Here is a 20,551-nt window from a genome sequence, read left to right on the forward strand (position 1 = left end):
CAATCACTATCTGTTTACGGACTTCTGGGAGTATATATGGTTGTGAATGAACCACTTTACCCGTAGGTGTTCTAATATAGTGGTATGTGCATTTTACTCTTCCTGGTTTGTCTGAGAATAAGTCGGGAAATGAGGTAACTGCAACTTTTAGATCTTCTTGGTGTTGGATAGACAACTCTGGAGGAATTAATTCAAAGTTGTCTATCTTTTCTGGAACCAGACAGGCTAATACTTTGGCATTGGTGGCTGACGGGTTCTCTTTCCACTCTTTCAAGAGATTTACGTGATATAAATGGACCTTCTGTTTCCTGTCCAGTTGGACCACTATATAAGTAAAGATTCCCATTCGTTATAATATCTCATAGGGCCCATGCCACTGTGAGACAAGTTTGTTTTCTGAGATGGGTAAGAGGACCAGTACTTTCTGTCCTACGGAGAATGATCTTAAGCTCACCTTCTTATCTTAAGTGAATTTTTGTTGGCTCCAGGCCTTTTTTCATATGAGTACAGACTAGATCTCAAACCAATTTCATATGTTCTCGCATTCTGGTGGAGGTTTGCGAGATGGGAATGGGTGCCTCTTCTTGTTCTTCCCAGGTTTCCCAGAGCATGTCCAGGACATCTATAGGCTATTTACCATAGAGCAGTTCAAAAGGAGAGAAACCTGTGGAGGCCTGAGGGGTTTTCCTTACTGCAAATAGTGCCCAAGGGATAATTTGGTCCCAGTCTTCCCCGTCCTTATCTACCAATTTTTGTAGAATTAACTTCAGAGTTTTATTGAATCTTTCTTCCAAACCATTGGTTTGGCAATGGTACACAGAAGTTTGCAATATTAGGAATGGAGGCGGGGGCCAGAGAGGTGCCAGCAGGCGGTGCAGGAGGGGGCCGGACAGAGGCAGGATTACATTACCCAGGTTCCCTGGGAAGGGCATTGCAGGGCGCATAGCACGCAGTTGGGATCGGAAATAAAGTTTGCCGCCCGCCTGTGCCAGGTGTGGCGTAATGAGAAGATTACTGCACGGCCGGACACGGCATAGTGTGTGCATGGAGCAGCAGCGGGAGATCTGGGCCCACAGGCGGTGACCGCACGTAGCGTGGGTAACCTCCAGAGCACGACGTGCGAGACAGGAGACCCGGTCAGGCGGCGGTGATGCAGGCTGCTTGGTGTGATCTTTCCGACATGCTCATCAGTGTCCGGGTTGCCTTACGGGGCTCCCGCACCTTCAGTTAAGTTGTTTTGGTGGAACTTGTTGGTCTTTGTTGTTCTTGCAGTCACGCCTGCACATTTTCAGTATGGGTTATGGGCCTTGATACCTGCGCTTTCGTCATAAAGGAATTGGAACATCTATGAAAACTCCTTGTGAAGGGAAACACAGGGTGTTGTGCTCGAAGGATATGAACTAGTGAAATTCTGTGTGAAGGGAAACACAAGGTTGTGAGCTCTGAGGGATTATGTGCTCTAAGGATGTGAACTAGTGAAGTCTGTGTGAAGGAAACACGGTGGTCCATGCTCAAGGGGTGAAGGAGAACATGTTTCACCTCGCAAAACATGCAATTCCATAACACGTATAGCCGCTCCAGCCAGAAGGAGAAGATTGCTTGCTCACTTTATGTATTTGTTGCTTGTCTTTCATGCATCATTTCGCCTATCAGGCCATGAGTGTAGTGTTTATGTTGGGAAGTGATTCCCACGTGAGTCTTCCATTTGTTCTTTGTGTTCATGTTGTTACGCAGGTTACCTGCATATGTATAATGCTCAATGTTGTTAGGCCATTATCATGTGCAAAACTCAGTATCTGCTAAATCACTCATTATATGCTCTTGGGGCATACTGTGTGTAAAGGTTCTGGTGACAGGTTGTTCTATGGGACAGGTGGTGAAGGTATTACTAGAGGACGGATTAGGAGGTATCAAGCAGGGTAGGTGCTCGTAGCTCAATGTATTCCAGGATGTGTTACAAATGTTTCATGTGTATCAAGGTATGTTTGTTCCTAAATCCCCCTACCTATACAATCTGGTTACCCTAACCCTCTTGACGGTGTCCCTAAACTCCCCCTTCCCATTCACAACCTCTCCCGAATCCCTCCTCCCCTCATTGGCTGCCACACAGTCACCTATACATTCTACCATCAGGATCCTGTGCCAACCATGGTGGGAGGGTCGAGTTCATTCGGCTTCTATGCTTTCGGGAGTGGGTGTCGGTACCCTTCCCTCTCGCCTTGACATAATAAGCTGCCACCCAAGCCAAATGGACACAACCACTCCCCCTTTAGCTGAGGTCTTGACGGCCTCACAAGAAATTCAGTCTGAATTAGCTCATGCTAGACAAGAAACCATAGTGTTGAAGGTCCAAGTTCAGGGTCTAGTGGTGCAGGGAATTCCATTACAGGCAGGAAGTGCAGGAGCATCTGGAGGGGCCAGCAGGCATCCCAGGGTGATAGTACAATAACCAAGTAACGCACCGTTGGTCTCCCCAGAGCATTCTGCTGGGGATCCTCTGAAATACATGTCATTTTTGTATCATTGTCGGTTGCATTTTTAATGTAAACCTACAGCTTTTGAGAGTAAGCAGACACGTACCACATTTGTGATTTCTTATTTGACTAGGGATGCAGCAGCCTGGGCCATGTCATTAGTTCAAAAAGATGATCCCATGTTTTATGTTTGGGATTCATTTCTGAGAGAATTTCAGAGGTTATTTGATCGACTGGAACTGTCATTGGCACACGATAAGGAGCTTCTGGCATTAAGCCAGGGAACTCAGGATTTGTTCACTTATGTCACCCAGTTTAATCGCTTGGTGATAGAGACAGAGTGGCCCAGACCCAAGCCAACAGTGTTATTCTATCATAGTCTAGTCTACGGGAGGAGTTGAAGTATGCAATAGCGGAAGTGGAACCGCAACCTACTACTTGCATAGCAATGATTGATTTAGCCTTGCGCCTAGACCATCATCTAAATGAAAGAAAAGGGGAAAAGAAGAAACCAGAGGCCACACCTTTTGTGCGGTTGGATAAGGGAAGAGGGCCCAGACCATCTAAGGGGGAGCCCATGCAGATTGGAAGTGTAAGGGGGCCATTGTCTACGGAAGAAAAGGAAAAGAGGAAGACAGACAATCTTTGTTTATAGTGTGGTCAATCAGGACATTTCATTCAAACTTGTCCCTAACACAGAGGGATACGGGGTCAGATAGGAACAAGGTAGAGGTGGGAAAATGGCAGGCTTGACCTTAGGGGGAACGAAGGTGTGGAGCCGAATCCCCTATGAGTTCCCGAGTTCGGCAGCAAACATAAGGCAGGGTAAAACCCCTCACTTGTACATTGTGGTTACTTTGTTTTTTGCATTTACTAAGCAGGTTGTGTCAGCAATGGTGGACTCAGGGGCCACAGGTAACTTTGTGGACATCACATTAGCGGTATGGTTTGGGCTATCTTTGCAGGACAAGCCAAAGGCAAAGGGAGTACAATCTGTAGACAGATGCCCATTAACATCAGGTCCCATCACAAGACAAACGCAACTAATACGGATGGTGTGTTCATCAGAGCACAAAGAGGAGATTACGTTTGATTTGATAGCGGCTCCTCACTTTGGTCTCATTTTGGGACTACCTTGGCTGGTGAAACATAATCCGGTGATAAACTGGACCAGGCAGGAAGTGACGTTTGATTCTGAGAGGTGTAAAACACATATCCTGGAAGTGACGGGGGATTTCCCTGCTCAGTATATTATGTATGCAGATATTTTGACAAAAGTGGAGCTGAGAACTTGCCTCCACATCAGACATATGACTGCGTCATAGATATGGAACCAGGGGCTAGGTTGCTGTGTAGTCGGATGCACGCCCTCACTGAGGCAGATAATCAACATTTGAGGGGATATCTGGATGACATACTGAAAAAAGGGTTTATACGGCACTCTTCATCACCGGTATCCTCTCCACTATTTTTTGTGCCCACAAAGGAAGGCACGTTGAGGACATGTATTGACTACCGTGCTTTGAATAAGGTGACCATTAAGAACCGGTTCCCTTTGCCTTTAATTTGTCCTTTAAGATCAAGCTAAATCAGCAGTAATCTACACAAAGTTGGATTTAGGTGGGGCTTACCATTTGATCAGGGTAAAGGCTGGTGATAAGTGGAAAACTGCCTTTAGGACTAAGTTTGGCATTTTTGAATATTTAGTTATGCCATTTGGTTTGTGTAATGCCCCAGCGGCTTTCCAACACTGCATGCAAGAAGTACTAAGGGAATTTATTAATGTTAATTTTAAATTGTATATATTGATGACATTTTGATTTAGTCTAGTCTGTAGGAACAGCATGTGGGGCATGTAAAAGCTGTTCTGCAGAGGTTACAGGAACATCAGCTTTATGCTAAACTGGAGAAATTTGTTTTTCATACCAAGAGAGTATAATTTTGGGGGTTTATTCTGACACCTGCAGGCATTACTATGGATAGAAGAAAGGTTCAGGCGGTTACAAAGTGGCCATTTCTTCAGTGTGTAAAGGACATCCAGTCCTTCCTGGGTTTTGGCAATTTCTAGCGGAGATTTAAAAGTAATTTGTTTTGGGAAAATCTATTTTTATTAGCATTTTAGTCATAACAACACCAAACAGTAGTGATACACTCCTTAACACCCCCCTTTTGTTATCCCCCCTAACCCATCTCTCCTATGCCATGCATTCCCGATCGAAACTCACTCCTTAAGTTGGACAGTTTAATGATACTTCCATTCTGAGTACGGGTTCTCGAGGCACACCTGAACACAAGGGTCATACGTTTCTCCCTCAGTCCACCACTGGGGTTGTCCATCCACTGGTATCATCTTCCCGCAATGAGATCACTCTCCCCATCCCTGCTGCCCTCTCTGTTCCTCAGTCCCTCCGATCTGGCCACCCATATTGCTCAAAAAAAGGGAAGCCAGACACGCTCAATGTTAACCCTAGATTCTGCAAAAAGGTTGGTTAGGTACTTCATGTCGTAGATAGCGCGGATCTTGGTCACCCAATCATTCTCCACAGGAATGCACAGGCTTTTTTCACCATTGGGCCAGGCAACACTTTGCGGCCACCAAGATAGTATGAAGCATATGACCCTGTTCCTCCTCACACTCCTCACCCACGCTTACTCCAAAGAGGACAAGCCATGGGGAGACGTCCCATTGAACCCCGCCCACCCCATTAATTCCAGGAGAGGACCTCCTCCCAGTATGTTCTCACCTTAGAACAGCCCCACCACATGTGTATGTAGCTCCCCTATCCTGCCGGCATTTGCATTCGTGCTATCATCACAGGGGAGTAGTGCCACCTATGCAGGAGTTTTAGAGCCTGATGTCTGTATTGGAGTGACCTGGTGGATTGATAGGCCCGCTTACACATTCAGAGCCACAACTCATCCCCAATATCTCCACCCAGGCCTTGCCCCCATTTGACTCTCGAGGAAGGGGGTTCTCTCGGAACTGCTAGCAGAATTAGTTTGTATAGCGCTGCTATCCGCCCTTTAGATCCTGTCAGTGTTATCAAGAATTTCTCAAAATTCGTCAGTTCCCCTTTTAATTGCAGAAAACAAAAAGGCAACAGCCCATGCAGGCCCAAGGCCTTGTGCAGTCCTCCCAGGGTTATAAAAGCATCCCCTACCCATAGTTGACCCGCCCTTCAGAGCCCTGCCTCATACCATGACTGAAATGCCAGTGGTTCCACTATCCCATCCTGGAGCAGAGGCACCTAGATACAACTCAAAGGTGACAGCCATGACGTGAGCCATCTGTTTTCCCCTCCCTCCTGTCACACAGACCACAAAGGCTGCAGGACCGATTGGTGCAAAACTCTGTTGGGGATGCGTGATCTAGGAACCCACAGCCACTCATTCAAGGTGACCGGGGCCAACACCTCATTGTCCATCATTGCCACCCACTGTTTCCCCAAATCTGGGGCAAAGTTGTCTACGAAAACACACAGCTGGGTCACTTTGTAGTACGTTCCAAAGTCTAGGTATCTCACTCCCCCCTCCTCCTTGGGTCGGATTAGTGTTTCATAAGCAATCCTGTGTTTCTTCCCTGCCCAAAGAAACCGCAACACAGTGCACTTTACCTCAAGCAAGAATGACCTGGGCACTGTTAATGGCAACATCTGGAACAGGAATACAAATCGGGGGACAATCACCATCTTGATCGAGGTGAGCCTCGCCATCCAGGACAATCCCAACCCCACCCTTTTCTCCAGGTCTCTCTTCACAACTGCCCATAGGAGGAGAATATTCACGGGAAAGAGGTCCCCCGGACTTTGTGTCAATTGGACCCCAAGGCACCAAAACATCTCTCTCTGCTCCTTGAATGGGAGCCCGTATACATAGTTCCTTTCCTCCTCTGATAGTTTCTGAATGGTGAACGCCACTGATTTCCCCAAATTGACCTTAAAACCCGACACCTTCCCATACTTTTCAAAGCTTTCCAAAACACGGGGAACCGAGTGTGACAGATCAGAGATGTAAAGTAATGCATCTTCTGGAAAAAAGTATTAACTTTCAACGTACCCCACTCACCTCAAACCCTCTAATCTCCCCATTATCCCTAATCGACACTGCCCAGGGATCCAACACTAACGCATAGATCAGTGGGGCCAAAGGACACCCCTGCCGTGTACCCCGGTGCAGAGGAAAGAGCCCTGATTCCGTCGTATTCACCTCTACCCTAGCCGTGGGTTTCGAATACAGGGCCAATAGCCACCCCATCCACCATGGGCCCATTCCCAGAGATACAAAAACCTCCACCATAAAAGCCCAGCTCACCCGGTCAAACGCCTTCTCGGCGTCAAGAGACAATAAAAGCGCCCCCTTTTCCCACACCATCTGGGAGCTTATAACATGGAGAGTTTTATGCATACTGTCCGCCTTTCCTATTCAACACAAAGCCCACCTGATCCGGGTGAATTAATCAGGGGTGGCACGTTTCTAGGCACGTTACCATGATTCTGGCATAGATCTTAGCGTCCGCATTAAGAAGGGATATAGGCCTATACGAGGGACACCCAGCCGGGACGTCTACCACACCCTCCTGCTTCCTCGGGACCAGCAAGCGGTCAATCCTTGTGTATCACTGGTGTGGGGGAGAGAAAAAGGTATAGCCCTCCGCTCCCGGCCATGCCTTACGCCATACATCCACCCAGAAGTGGTCCTGCAGGAGGTCCCTGAATGCAAGATTATCTCTTGTCGGCTCCCTCGGCCTCAGACCCTTTGCTGACCACCAGTCTAGCTGGGGGTCCAGTATCAAATTAAAGCCCCCGCAAGCATCATCGCTCCCTCCCACTCGTCTAGTACCCTGAACACCTGTTGTAGGAGCCCCAACTGTCCAACATTAGGGGCATAGAGGCTGGCGAGAGTGATTCGCGCACCTTCATGCGTACCTTTTATTGCCAGATACCTCCCTCCAAAGCCCCTCCTAATCTCTATCTCCTCCAGACAGAATGACTTACCCAGCAGTATACCCAACCCCTCCTTCTTGGAGATTCTATGAGAGGCCCAGAAATTCCCTATCTCCCTGCCTTTGAGCAGTGACTCCTCCCCCCTCTGGTAGTGTGTTTCCTGCAAGAAGAGGACCGTAAGTTTCTGTTTGCGAAACATATTACTGGTGAGGGATCATTTATTCTGCAAATTCAAAGGCTTTATGTTCAGGGTACCTATTATTGTCTCAGCCAAACCCCTTCTTCACCCTTCGCTCCTTGCTCCTCGTATGCCCAACTTGGCACGCTATCTCCTCATTGAATGGAAAGCATAGAATGTGTTGTCGACCCCCTCTCCCTTGCTCCCAGTCCCCCCACACCCTCTCTCCCTATCCCTCCCGCCCTACCCAAAGATTGAGGCAGCTGTCCCCATCTCCGAGACTTGCCGGGGATGATTGATGAACCAACAGGGGCTCCTCCACTGCCTTGGGTATCATATGTGGCAATTCACCCGCTCTTATCACCTTGAACTAGCAACTGGTCGAGGGGGGGAGACACTCGGACCCCCTGATGTCTGACCTGCGTCTCAAATCACATCTTGCAGAGCCCTACTCCCCCCCCATCACATGCCTTACTCCTGCAGGGCATTCTCCATCCACTCCACAGTTCAGGAACATGAACAAAGTAAACAACATGGGCGGTTGGTCTCTCTTCCGCCAACAAAGAAAGAAGAAAAGGAACATTTCAACAATGAGTCCCCTCTTTGTCAGCCTGGCCTCTGAGGGCCCCTGGAGTTCAAGAGTACCATGGTGAGGGCATTAGAAGACTGTGTAGGTCCATACCTCGCCCCTTCAGGAGTTCTCATCTTGCGCAGGGGGAGTGTTCAGCTTCTGAGTCTTACGACCTCCTTCCCCCCCTACGCTTTCCTCGCAGCAAGTCCAGGCCTCTAATCTAGGAGCAGGGGTCGAGTCCTGTCCACCAAGCTCCGACCAAGGGTTCCCCCGGCTGCCAACTAGATCTTCTGTGATTTTCTGGATGTCTTCCTCTGCCATCAAGTGGTGTCTTTCCCTCTCCCACTCAAACACCAGTGAGAATGGGTAGCCCCACCGGTACCCCACCTCTTTTCCTGCAGCCATTTGGAAAGGGCCCTGCATTTCTTTCATCGCAGCAGCATGTGGGGGTGGAAAGACCTTGGAAAAATAGGCAATTTGGAGTCTCCATAGTTTATTTTCCTGAGCTGTTTCGCTCTCTCGAGTACCCTCCCTTTGTCTCCATAGTAGTGCATGCGTGCTAAGACTGTCCGCAGACCCTTTGCACCGCTACCCGCTCTATGAACTCTGTCTATCATGAGTTTATCGCCAACCTCCATGCTGAGGACCAACCTGAATATATCTTGCACCTCTAGGCCCTCCAGGGTCTCACCCTCAGCCTCCAGCAGCCCAAGGATCCTGAGATTATTCAGTCTCACGCGGTTTTCAATGTCATCCACCTTGAGGTGCACCTCCTCTTTGCAAGATTCCATTTCCATGAAGCGGGCCTACATTTGTGTTTCCAGGAGCCCAGTGGATGTTTGATTTGCCCCCACCCCATCCATTCTGTCTTCCAGCGTGGTCACCTTAGCAGACAGGTCGGCCAGTCTTGCCCCCATGTTCCGTTCTCATCCCCCTAATCTCCTCCAGGATGGTCTGTATATCGGGCCTGATGGAGCCCAACTCTGCAGGTGCCAGTTGAACACTTCCTGCTTCCATCCTGACGTCTTCAGTGTGAAAATGGAATTTCGCCAGGGCCTCCTTCCAACTCATAGGGTGTCTGCTCACTCCTTTGCCCTACTCTATCGGGGGTCAAATGTATAATTTCACCAATCCACCCCTGTCTTATTCGGCACTTGATCTTGTACCCCCAAGTTATGTGCCCTCACAGTTGGACCAGGTGGGGGGGCTGATACCACCAGGAGTATATTGCTACTTGGGTGGAGCTGTCCCCCAGTTTAGTCCCCACGTGGGTGGTGCCTGTACAAGCTCTTTAGTACCTGAGTGGAATTGTCTGCTTTGCCAGCTGTCCATCAACCATCAAGCGGGGGGGATTTGGGGCCCACCCAATGGAGCATGTGCCATGGGGTGTCTCCCCTTCACCCTTTAGAAGGCTCCCCAATCTATATCCCACTGCTGGGGCCGGGGTTGCCTCTAGGGAGGGAGCTCAGGAGCTCAACTCTGGGACCCAGTCTCTCCGACTTCCTCGAGGTCCTCTGTGCATGTCCTGCTTCAGGTCTCAGCGACCTGTCCCTCACTTTGTAGATCAGCTGTGCAGCTATGCCAGCCCTTCGTGACACCCCTTGCCTGTAGGCCTTGGACCTATCACCGTAGCTGCTCCCGTTGGGTTATAGCCCCAAAGTCCTCCTTCAAACGTTGGCAGACATGTGCTGCGTCTAATCAGTGCCCCGCGGGGCCTCCATCTGCTTTTCTATCCCCAGCTCAGTGCGGGGCCCACCGGATCCCAATGGGCGCCAACCCGTTCTTTGTCCCGCTCTACCGTGGTCTGGTCTCCGCTGCATGCGCGCCCTTGAGGGACCTGAATTCCTCTCGCTTCCTCACCTGCTGTTTGTCTTTTCTTTGGGCCTCCGCCGCAGGTCCTCCGTGTCTTGGAAAGTTGCTTGCGAGGCACGCACCTGCCTCAGCGTCACCAGAGCTCCACAGCAGTAAGGGTGGGGCCTCCCACCAAAAGCCGCTGTTAGCCTGAAGCACCACAGGGGTCAGCCTTCCCCGTATTCAGCTGATGAACAGGTGCTCCCTCCGCAGCGTTGCACCGTCTTACCGGGCAGGTCCGGGTCAGTCTCTTCTCCCAGACTCGGGAGCCTGGCTCCTCTGCTCCGTCTTCAGTATGGAGCGTGGCCCGCAGGGACGACCTCAGGATACACCGGGCCAGTTTCTGAAGTGGTCAGGCCATGGCAAGGCTCTTTCTCCACTTCCCCAAGCTTCCACACGTTTGCACACCCGGATCAGAACTCCATGAGCGTATTTGAGAGTTTTAAACACAATGGGCTTCATTATAACTCAGGCGGTCCGGAAATAACTGTGGCGGTAAACCCGCCGCCATCGTTGTTTCCGGACCGCCTGATCCCGACTCCTGCAGGCGAGAGGTGATGTTCCCGCCAGGTCTGACCTGGCTGATTTAACACCGCCCGCCTGCAGGCAGACGAGGAAACACTGGCAGCATTACGAGATGCTGCCGGTGTTTCCATGATCCCCATTCCCATCCAGTCGCATAGGACTCGATGGGAATGGGGATTAACACCATTCCGCCTCCGTGATTCCCGGAAAACCGGGGTTGTAATGCCCCGGTAATTCCGGGAATCACGGAGGCGGAATGGTAATATGAGTCCGGCGGTAACCAGGCGGTTTTACCGCCACGGTTACCGCCGGACTCGTAATGAGGCCCAATATCTCCTTGTTCGTTCCAAGGCTGGGGATGGAGCTTTAGAGTCAGGCAACTATCTTGCCTGCGCCCCCTGGTGGCCTCTCTCTTAATAGTAATATTTCACACATTGTGACACCTATCACACATTTACTTAAGAAGTCAGCACAGTTTGTGTGGGATGAAGAAGCTGAGAAGGCATTTCAGGAGTTAAAGCAAGCATTTACTAGTTCACCTGTGTTAAGACATCCAGTTCGGGAGAAGTTGTTTCAGGTGGAAACGGATGCATCCAATTTGGCCCTGGGCGCAGTGTTGTCCCAGAAAGATCAAGAGGGTATATGGCATCCAGTGGCATATTATTCTCGAAAAGTCATGGGGCGTGAACAGAATTATTCCATTACTAAGAGTTGTTGGCTATTAGAGCAGAGTTTCTGGAATGGAGTCATTATTTGCTGGGGGCCAGACATCAGGTAACGGTAGTAACAGATCACTTTAGGACAGCACACACTCTTAGTCCAAGACAACTGAGATGGTCTCAGTAATTTAATGAGTTTCTTTTTTGTGGTGATCTTTAGGCCTGGGAAAAGGAATGGGAAAGCGGATGTACTCCCCAGGCAGCAACATTTGGAGAGTGGTTATAGAGGTAAAAGCTATTATTCCTCCCGAAAAGATCATTGGGGCAGTAACCAAGGATTAGTTAGAACAGATATGCTAGAGTATGAAGAGTAAGGAGTTACAAGACTGGGTGGCCAGTCATATGTCCCGGACAGTGTGGGAGGGTCTTCAATATCATGCAGGACTGTTATACTTACCCACTAAGGTATTGCAAAGGAAGGCCCTGTTCTGCTGTCACAAATCCCCTTTGGCTGGACATTCTGGGGAGTGTAAGAATAAGTGTATGTTGGAGAAATAATTTTGGTTGTCTTATGTGTAGAAAGATTTACATGTGTAGATTCAGAAATGTCAGACTTGTATGCGGTGTAAGGCAGACCATTCTAAGAAAATGGGACTGTTACAACCATTGCCTACTCCAGAAAGGCCATGGACACATATCTCGATGGATTTTATTACAGACCTTCCAAATTATAAAAATTGTGACACAATGTGGGTGGAAGTGAATTACTTGTCCAATCAATCAGGCCCATTTCATACCCTGCATAGGGATCCCTGTGGTGTCAGTTGGCTGAATTATTTTTGCAATATATTGTGAAGTTACATGGGTTGCCAAGAAGCATTGTATCGGACAGCGGAGCACAGTTCACTTCAAGCTTTGTGCATTGTCCACCAGTTACCACCCCCAAATGGATGGGCAGACAGAGAGGGTCAACCAGACACTGGAGCAATGAATTCAGTGTTATTTGGGGGATGGCATGTCTTTATGGGTGTGAGCCTTGTGGTTGGCAGAATTCACTTATAATAACACAGAACATGCATCCTTGGGTATGTCACCCAGCAAGTGTATTTATGGGCAGCAGCAGAATATGATCCCGGAAAATGTGCCTGAAGCAACTCACCTTCCGGCTCTGCATGAGCGTCAAAAGCTGCTTCTTGACATTAGGTGAAAGGCTCGACAAAATCTGGGGGAGGCTAAAGTAGCGTATAAGGTTCAAGCGGATAAGAAACATCAGGAAACACCCAGGTCAAGGTGAGAGATAGAGTATGGTTGTCCACTCGCAATTTATAACTAGTGGGTCAGCACAAATTTGCACCTCATTTTATTGGACCTTATGAAATTGAGAAATGTGTATCGCAACCAGCAATGCGGTTAAAATTGCCTGATAACTAGAAAGTACATCTGGTGTTCCATGTGTCTTTGCTTAAACCCGCATCTCCAGGGGTCCGAACCAAGAGACCACCGGCAGTCATGAAGAATGGACAAGTGGAGAATGAAGTAAAATGGATTCTGGACTCCAAACGGAGGCAGCAACGTTTGCGGTATCTGGTGAAGTGGCAGGGTTATGGGCTGGAAGAGTGTTTGTGGGAACCAGAGGAGTCAGTGCATGCACCACTGTTGGTCAGACACTTTCACAAAAGAAACCCGGATTTGCCAAGTCCCACAGGAGTGCCTGTGCGAGGAATTACTGCCAGGATTGGAGGCTGGGGCCAGAGAGGTACCAGCATGAGGTGCAGGAGGGGGCCGGACAGAGGCAGGACTGCATTACCCAGGTTCCCTGGGAAGGGCGTCGTAGGGCGCACAGCACACAGCTGTGATTGGAAATAAAGTTTGCTGCCCGCCCGTGCTAGGTGCAGCTTATTGAGAAGATTACGGCACGGGCGGACGCAGCGTGATGTGTGCATGGAGCAGCAGCAAGAGACCTGGGTCTAGAGGCAGTGATGTTGTGTAGCGTGGGGTAACTTCCAGAGTACAAAGCACAAGACAAAAGACCCGGGCGAGGCAGCGGTGATGCTGGCTGCTTGGTGTGATCTTTCCGACCTACTCATCAGTGTCTGGGTTGCATTTCAGGGATCCCAGACCTTCAGTTAAGTGGTTTTACTGCAACTTGCTGGTCTTTTTTGTTCTTGCCAGTCACGCATGCACGTTTTCAGTATGGATTATGGGCCTTGATACCTGCGCTTTTGGCATTAAGGAATTGGAACGCCTATGAAAACTCCTTTTGAAGGGAAACACAGGGTTTTGCACTCGAAGGATCTGAACTAGTGAAATTCTGTGTGAAGGGAAACACAGGGTTGTGAGCTCTGAGGGATTATGTGCTCTAAGGATATGAACTAGTGAAGTCTGTGTGAAGGAAACACGTGGTCCATGCTCAAGGAGTGAAGGAGAACATGTTTCACCTCGCAAAACATGCAAGACCGTAACACGTGTAGGCGCTCCAAGAAAAAAGGACAAGATTGCTTGCTCGCTTTATGTATTTTTTGCTTGTCTTTCATGCATCATTTCGCCAAATCAGGCCATGAGTGTAGTGTTTATGTTGGGAAGCGAATCCCACGGGTGTCTTCCATTTGTTCTTTGTGTTCATGTTGTTACGCAGGTTACCTGCATATGTATCATACTCAATGTTGCTAGGCCATTATCATGTGCAAGACTCAGTATATGCTAAATCCCTCATTATATGCTCTAGGGGCATACTGTGTGTAAAGGTTCTGGTGACATATATTCTATGGGACAGGTGGTGATGGTATTACTAGAGGACGGATTAGGAGGTATCAAGTAGGGTAGGTGCTCGTGGGTCAGGTATTCCAGGATGTGTTACAAATGTTTCATGTGTATCAAGATATGTTTGTTCCTAAATCCCCCTACCTATTCAATCTGGTTAGCCTAACCCTCTTTCCAGTGTTCCTAAACTCCCCCGTCCCTTCCCATCAACAACCTCTCCCTAATCCCTCCTCCACCCATTGGCTGCCACATGGTCACCTGCACGTTCTACCATCAGGAACCCGCGCCAACCACGGTGGGAGGGTCAAGTTCATTCGTCTTATGAGGTTTTGGGAGTGGGTGTTGGTACCCTTCCCTCTCACCTTGACATGCAAGATGGTAATATGGAGTAGCTTTTTGACTTCTGCCGTAAGCATACGCATAAAATTCGAACCCTGGTCAGTTAGTATTTCCTGGGGAATTCCGACCCTGGAAAAATACCGTAGAAGGTGTTTAAGGATTTGCTGTGTGGTATTATTTCGCATTGGGTAGGCTTCTGGATATCGGGTCGCATAGTCCACAATCATAAGGACATATTTGTTGCCTGATCTGGATGTTTGTAAAGGCCCAATTATGTCCATCACGATTCTTAAAAAAGGGACTTCTATGATTGCCAACGGGTTCAGAGGGGCAGGTAATGGGATGTGCGTGCTGTTCTTTTCACATATTTCGCATGTTTTTATAAAGGTCTTTATATTGGGGTGAATACCTGGCCAGTAAAACTTCCCACTAATATGTGCCTGGGTTTTTGATTGCCCTAAGTGCTCCCCGGGAAGATGGGAATGTGCAATCTACAGCACAACCTTACGGTGGCTCTTGGGGATGACCAACTGGGTCTTTATTAAGCCTTCCGTAGATGTTTCTCTTCTATAAAGTAATCCTTGTTCTAAGAAGAAAAAAAGAGCTTCTTTTCTCTGTGCCTTCCCTTTCCGGAATAGCTTGTAGAAAAGCTTCAGCGAGAGCTGGATCCTTTCGCTGGCAAAGGCTACGTCGGGATAGATGGGTAGGCTCTTCTCCCTTCCTTTCTTCAGTGTTAAAAATCAGTGTTAAAAGGTTTAACAGCAACCCCAAAGCCTAAGGTAACTCTTTCTGTTTCGTCTGGTTTGCTTTCTTTAAATTGTGGAAATAGAAGCCTTTCCGAAATTCCTTGAGCAATTTGATCTCCACGATGTACTTCAAAGGGGATCTCACCATCATTCTGTAAGAGAACATTTACATCTCCCTGCAAAAATGTCTATAGCGAACTTCAACGCTAGGCCAGATTTTGGGGCCAATTTTATGTAACACCTCAGAGGGGTTATTAAACCAATTCTGTAGAAATCATTCCTCTTTTCCCAGAGGGGGGGTTGGGGGGGATACTAGCTTCCCTACTGCGAAAGATATCAAAACCTATCGATTCCTTGGTGGCAACAGATGGGTTAGAAGCTCTCTGACTAAATTCTTGAAATTGTAGGGTTCTCCAATTAGTTTCAATTGAGTCACATCCCATTTCTGACACCATATGTAAGGAACTCATGGTGGCAACAGTAAAGACAGACACAAGTGATCATTGTTCAAGGGTGTTTATTAAACTGTATCAATGGGTGAGAAGTAAGCCTAATCTGAACGTAATTCTAAGATGGGACCATCAAATAATAATAAGGCAGTACTAGTCAAATAAAAACAGCATATACTAAAAAACCTATTGCCAATCCTTACTGCTAAGTTACAAAATAGTGTGGGATAATGTTCACCTGAAAAGAAACAAGTGTTCACAAAATGATAAATCAGGATGATATAGTTGGGGTCTCCCTTCCCCATGTTTTTAGCACAGGGCAAGGCGGGACTCCTGAGCACAACACACACCTGGGCTTCTTCAACACAAGGTTACAGTTCTTTTCAGCGATATCAGGACCTTCTGTGGCCAAGTCTCTTTCATACAATGTCTCTTGCCTCTGAGACCCTGATGTGTCAACAATAACAGAACAAAAGTTCCTTTTCGTAATCTTTTACATTGGGTGATGACTCTTTGCCCCTGGATCCCCATCTACTGGGCTCCGATACTTTTTTAAATGTTAACCTCCCTCAGTGTTACGCTCACCTGGTCTCTGCGGGGACATTGGGGCATGGTTGCAGCCCGCCCTGTAACTGGCTCCCCTTGGTCAGGCTTCTTCCCCTGCTCTTGTGTTGTGGACTGCGCTGGTTGTTGGCACTGCCCCTGTTTAATTATGATGGCGAGCTTTCCGTCCTCATTCTCACTGCAGGGGCGTTTTAGATAGACTGAGTTTCTTCACTGGTCCATGTGCATGGCTGCCCAGACCGGCTGTGGCTGAACCACTCCAAGGGTAAGTACCCTTTCAATAATGATTATTGTCCGTATTCTTTTGTAATGTCTTTCCTTAATTATTGTCTGTATCTTTTGGAATGTCTTTCCTTATCCCCAATAGGTGATATAAAGCCCAGCGGTAGTTGCGGTGCAAGAAGCGAGCCCCAATGGAAGAAAAGGGAGTTCACGATGTCCCAATAGGTGGTAAGTTTGGTTTTAAGGTCAAGCGTGAGGATTGGTCTAAGCGCGACCTTAGCGTAATGTCTTTATCGCTTTTATAACCTTCTTTTGTCTTTTTCTCTTGCAGGGATTGTCTGGCGATGTCGGACTGGAATGCGTTATCCAAAGATCTGCCGGCGGGTGAAGGATGTCTGGATATGCAATGATGCTGGCCGAAAGTGGACTCCCGAGTAAGTGTTGTGGCTAGGAGCCAGAATCAGGTAAGGATGCGCTCTGATTGCGGTTGGTGCTGGAATCAGGTAAGGATGCGCTCCAACTGCGGTTGCTGCTGTAATCAGGTAAGGATGCACTCCGACTGTGGTTGCTGCTGGAATCAGGTAATGATGCACCCGACTGCAGTTGCTGCTGGAATCAGGTAAGGATGCGCTCTGACTGCGGTTGCTGCTGGAATCAGGTAAGGATGCGCCCCGACTGCAGTTACTGCTGGAATCAGGTAAGGATGCGCTCTGACTGCGGTTGCTGCTGGAATCAGTTAAGGATGTGCCCCAACTGCGGTTGCTGCTGGAATCAGGTAAGGATGTGCTCCGACTGTGGTTGCTCCTGGAATCAGGTAAGGATGTGCTTCAGGCGGCGGTGAGCGTTACGCTGCTATAAGCAGACTAACACAAATCGCTTGCATGCGGGCGGGGCAGGCTTAAATAGTCTTGTCCCAGCCACGCCCATTTGTTCTGACTTGTGGACCCACCCGGCCACTCCTAGAGGATGCTGCCCATGTGGCCCAATTGACTCCTATGGCCACGCCCGACCTGGAGGCACGTGGAGGCCCTTCAGGGGAAAAAACAGCACGTGCACCAGAATAAAAGTGTGCAGATCACACTTACTCATGAGCCTGGTGCCAAAGGCACCAGGACTGGGTCCAACTGGACCTTTTATGTAGTGGAGCTTGTGGTTCTTGCCCAGTGGCCATGACAGCACTCCCCCTCAAGGCCCCTCTCACGGGTGCTCTTCCTCCTGGTCCTGGCTTGGAGGAGTTATTGCGATGGAATTGTCTGATTAGTCGATGAGCATGGACAAATTCACTAGGTTCCCATGTACGGTCTTGAGGTCCATAACCTTTCCAGTCTATAAGGTAGTACAGTTTAGATTACACTATCTTGAAATCCAGAATAGTCTTGACCTCGTATTCCGGTTCTCCTTCTATGATATCGGGCTTGGGTGGTGCCTCAATCGAGTACCTGGTTTCATTGGTTTCAAGAGAGAAACATGGAACAGTAAATCCAATTTCATAGCAGCAGGGTTAATTATGGCTTTGATGGGACAAGGTCCCAGGTACCTGGGACGGAAGGCTCGTGGTCCTTTCAAGGGAATGTTCTTGGATGCCAACCAAACTTTATCCCCAACCTGATAATGTGGAGCCTCTCTTCGGTGTCGATCTGCAAATTAGTTCTGTTGTTCTTTGGCTCTGGTCAGATTTTCAGCTGCTTCTTTAAAGGTTCGAGTGATAGTTTTGTGCAAGGTTATAACTGCTGGCATTTCTAATTTGTCAAGTGAATCAAAAGTGGATGTTCGAGGATGTCAACCATGCACTGTGTAGAATGGGGTCTGTTTCCAGGACTCCTCAGTTTGTTGTAACATACACCTCAGTTATTGCTCCAAGGGCCGGTTGGTCCATTCGGTTTGGCCATCGGTTTCGGGATGATGACTGGTGGATAACCGGAGATCAATTTTGGCTATTTAGCAGCACCTCCTCCAGAGTGCTGAGACGAATTGTGTTCCGCGAGCTGAGATGCAATGGGAAGACCCTTCAAAGGAATAAAATGGGCCATCTTGGAGAATGAGTCTACAATAACCAGAATCGTGTTAAATGCGTTACAGGGAGGGAGATCGATGATAAAGTCCATAGACAGCGAATGCCATGGTGCTGTTGGTACAGTCAAGGGACGTAGTAACCCTGCTGGACTTAACTTCTGAGATTTGTGTTGCGCGCAGACACCAAAGGTTGCAATGAATTGGGCAATGTCTTTTCTCCAGGTTGGCCAACAATAGCCCTTTTGTATTTTAGCTCGAGTCTTGCCAATCCCTGGGTGTCCTTCCACTAATGATTCATGGTAGTTTGCTGTTATCTGGTCTTGTAATTTCTTGTCCTGAATATATAGTTTCCCTTCAAAATAGGGTAGATCATTTTTGATGGTGTATTGGTCTCCTCTAGCTAGCCACTCCTGTTGTGCTGTATGGTTCATCCAAGATTGGAGATCGGTTTTCAAGTCCTCCAAACAGGCGGTTGCAACGATTTGGTTTCGGATCCGTTCTTCAGGAATGATGGCCACAGGCTCAGATGTGGTGAAAGCTTCTTTGTCTTCACCCAGGTGTCACAGAGTGTCTGCTTTCCCATTGCATACTCCTGGTCTGTAAGTAATGACAAAATCGTATTCTGCAAAGAAGAGAGCCCAGCAAAGCTGGCGTGAGGATTGGGCCTTGGCAGTCTTCAAGTATTGTAGATTACGGTGATCTGTGATAACTGTGACCGTGTGTCTTTCTCCCAGAAGATAGTGTCTCCATGTTTTGAAGGCTCCCTTAATCGCTAGCAGTTCCTTGTCAGTGATTGCATAGTTCAATTCAGGTGCAGAAAACGTACGGGACCAAAATGCTATGGGATGTAATTGCCCCATGGCAGGGTCCTTTTGCGACAATACCACTCCCATGGCTACGTTGGAGGTTTCTGTTTCGACCACGTATGGCAGGTCTGGTCGAGGGTGTCGAAGAACTGGTGCTGTGGTGAAGGCAAGTTTCAGCTCCTGGAAGGCATTCTCCGCTTCGGGAGACCAGAAGAATTTCTTATTTTTTAACAGTAGGGAGGTAATTGGATGAACTATTTGCGAAAACCTTGGAATAAACTGACGATACAAATTGGCAAATCTGAGCACACTCTGTACTCCTTTTGTGGATGTTGGTGATGGCCATTGAAGGATAGCATCCACCTTGCGTGTGTCCATGTGTAACCCTCATGGTTTGAGCATGAAGCCCAAAAATGCAACTTCTGTAACATGGAAGAAACGCTTTTCTAATTTGGCAAACAGCTGATGCCGTCGAAGCTTTTCCAAAACTGCTCTTACATGGCCGACGTGGTCCTCCTTGGAAGCCAAGTAAATAAGAATGTCATCTATGTAGACGAGTGCGCAAACATCCAATAATTCATGAAGCACATCGTTCATAAAGAATTGAAATGCCGTTGGGGCATTACATAATCCAAAAGGCATGACCTGATACTCGAAAAGCCCATATTTGGTTCAGAATACCGTCTTCCACTCGTCTCCCTTTTTAGCTCTCACAAGCTGATAGGCTCCTCGTAGGTCCAGTTTTGTGTTAATTTGAGCATTCTTCACCTGATCTAGAAGCTCTGCGATGAGTGGCAGGGGGTATCTGTTCTTTACTGTGATTTGGTTAAGTCCTCTAGAATCTATACAAGTTCTTAAGTCGCCCTCTTTCTTTGGTATGAAAAAGAGAGCAGAGGAGACAGGGGACTTAGATGGGCAGATGAAGCCGTTAGCTAGGTACTGATCCAGATAAGATTTCAGATGCTGGTTTTCTTGCTCCATTAGAGCGTAAATTCGACTGCAGGGAATTTGTGCTCCGGACACCAGATCGATCTGGCAGTCGTAAGGTCTGTGTGGAGGCAGGCTGTTCGCTTGCTCCTTCTGGAACACATCCTGGTAATCCAGATATTCAGTGGGTAGGGAACCAGAGAGCCCCAGGATAGATTTTGCCTTGAGTTCCTGGTTCTTCACATTTTTGTGGTAGCAGATGTTAGCACATTCTTGAGGGAAGGTCAACACTTGTTTTCGCCAGTTGATCCTAGGGTTGTGGGTTTCCAGCCAAGGCATTCCTAAGATCATCTGGAACTGGGGAGCTCCAATGATATCGAAAGAGATGTCTTCCCGATGACCATCCTGACACATCAGCATGACTTTTTTTGGTATGTTGCGTCAGTGGGCCGGATGACAACTGAGAACCATCCACTGCTGTGACGTTTTCCAAATTTAGCTTTTGCTGGAGAGGAAGGGCTATT

The sequence above is a fragment of the Ambystoma mexicanum genome, chromosome 10, assembly GCF_040938575.1.
Source record: "Ambystoma mexicanum isolate Mex_15411 chromosome 10, UKY_AmexF1_1, whole genome shotgun sequence".
Classification (NCBI taxonomy): domain Eukaryota; kingdom Metazoa; phylum Chordata; class Amphibia; order Caudata; family Ambystomatidae; genus Ambystoma; species Ambystoma mexicanum.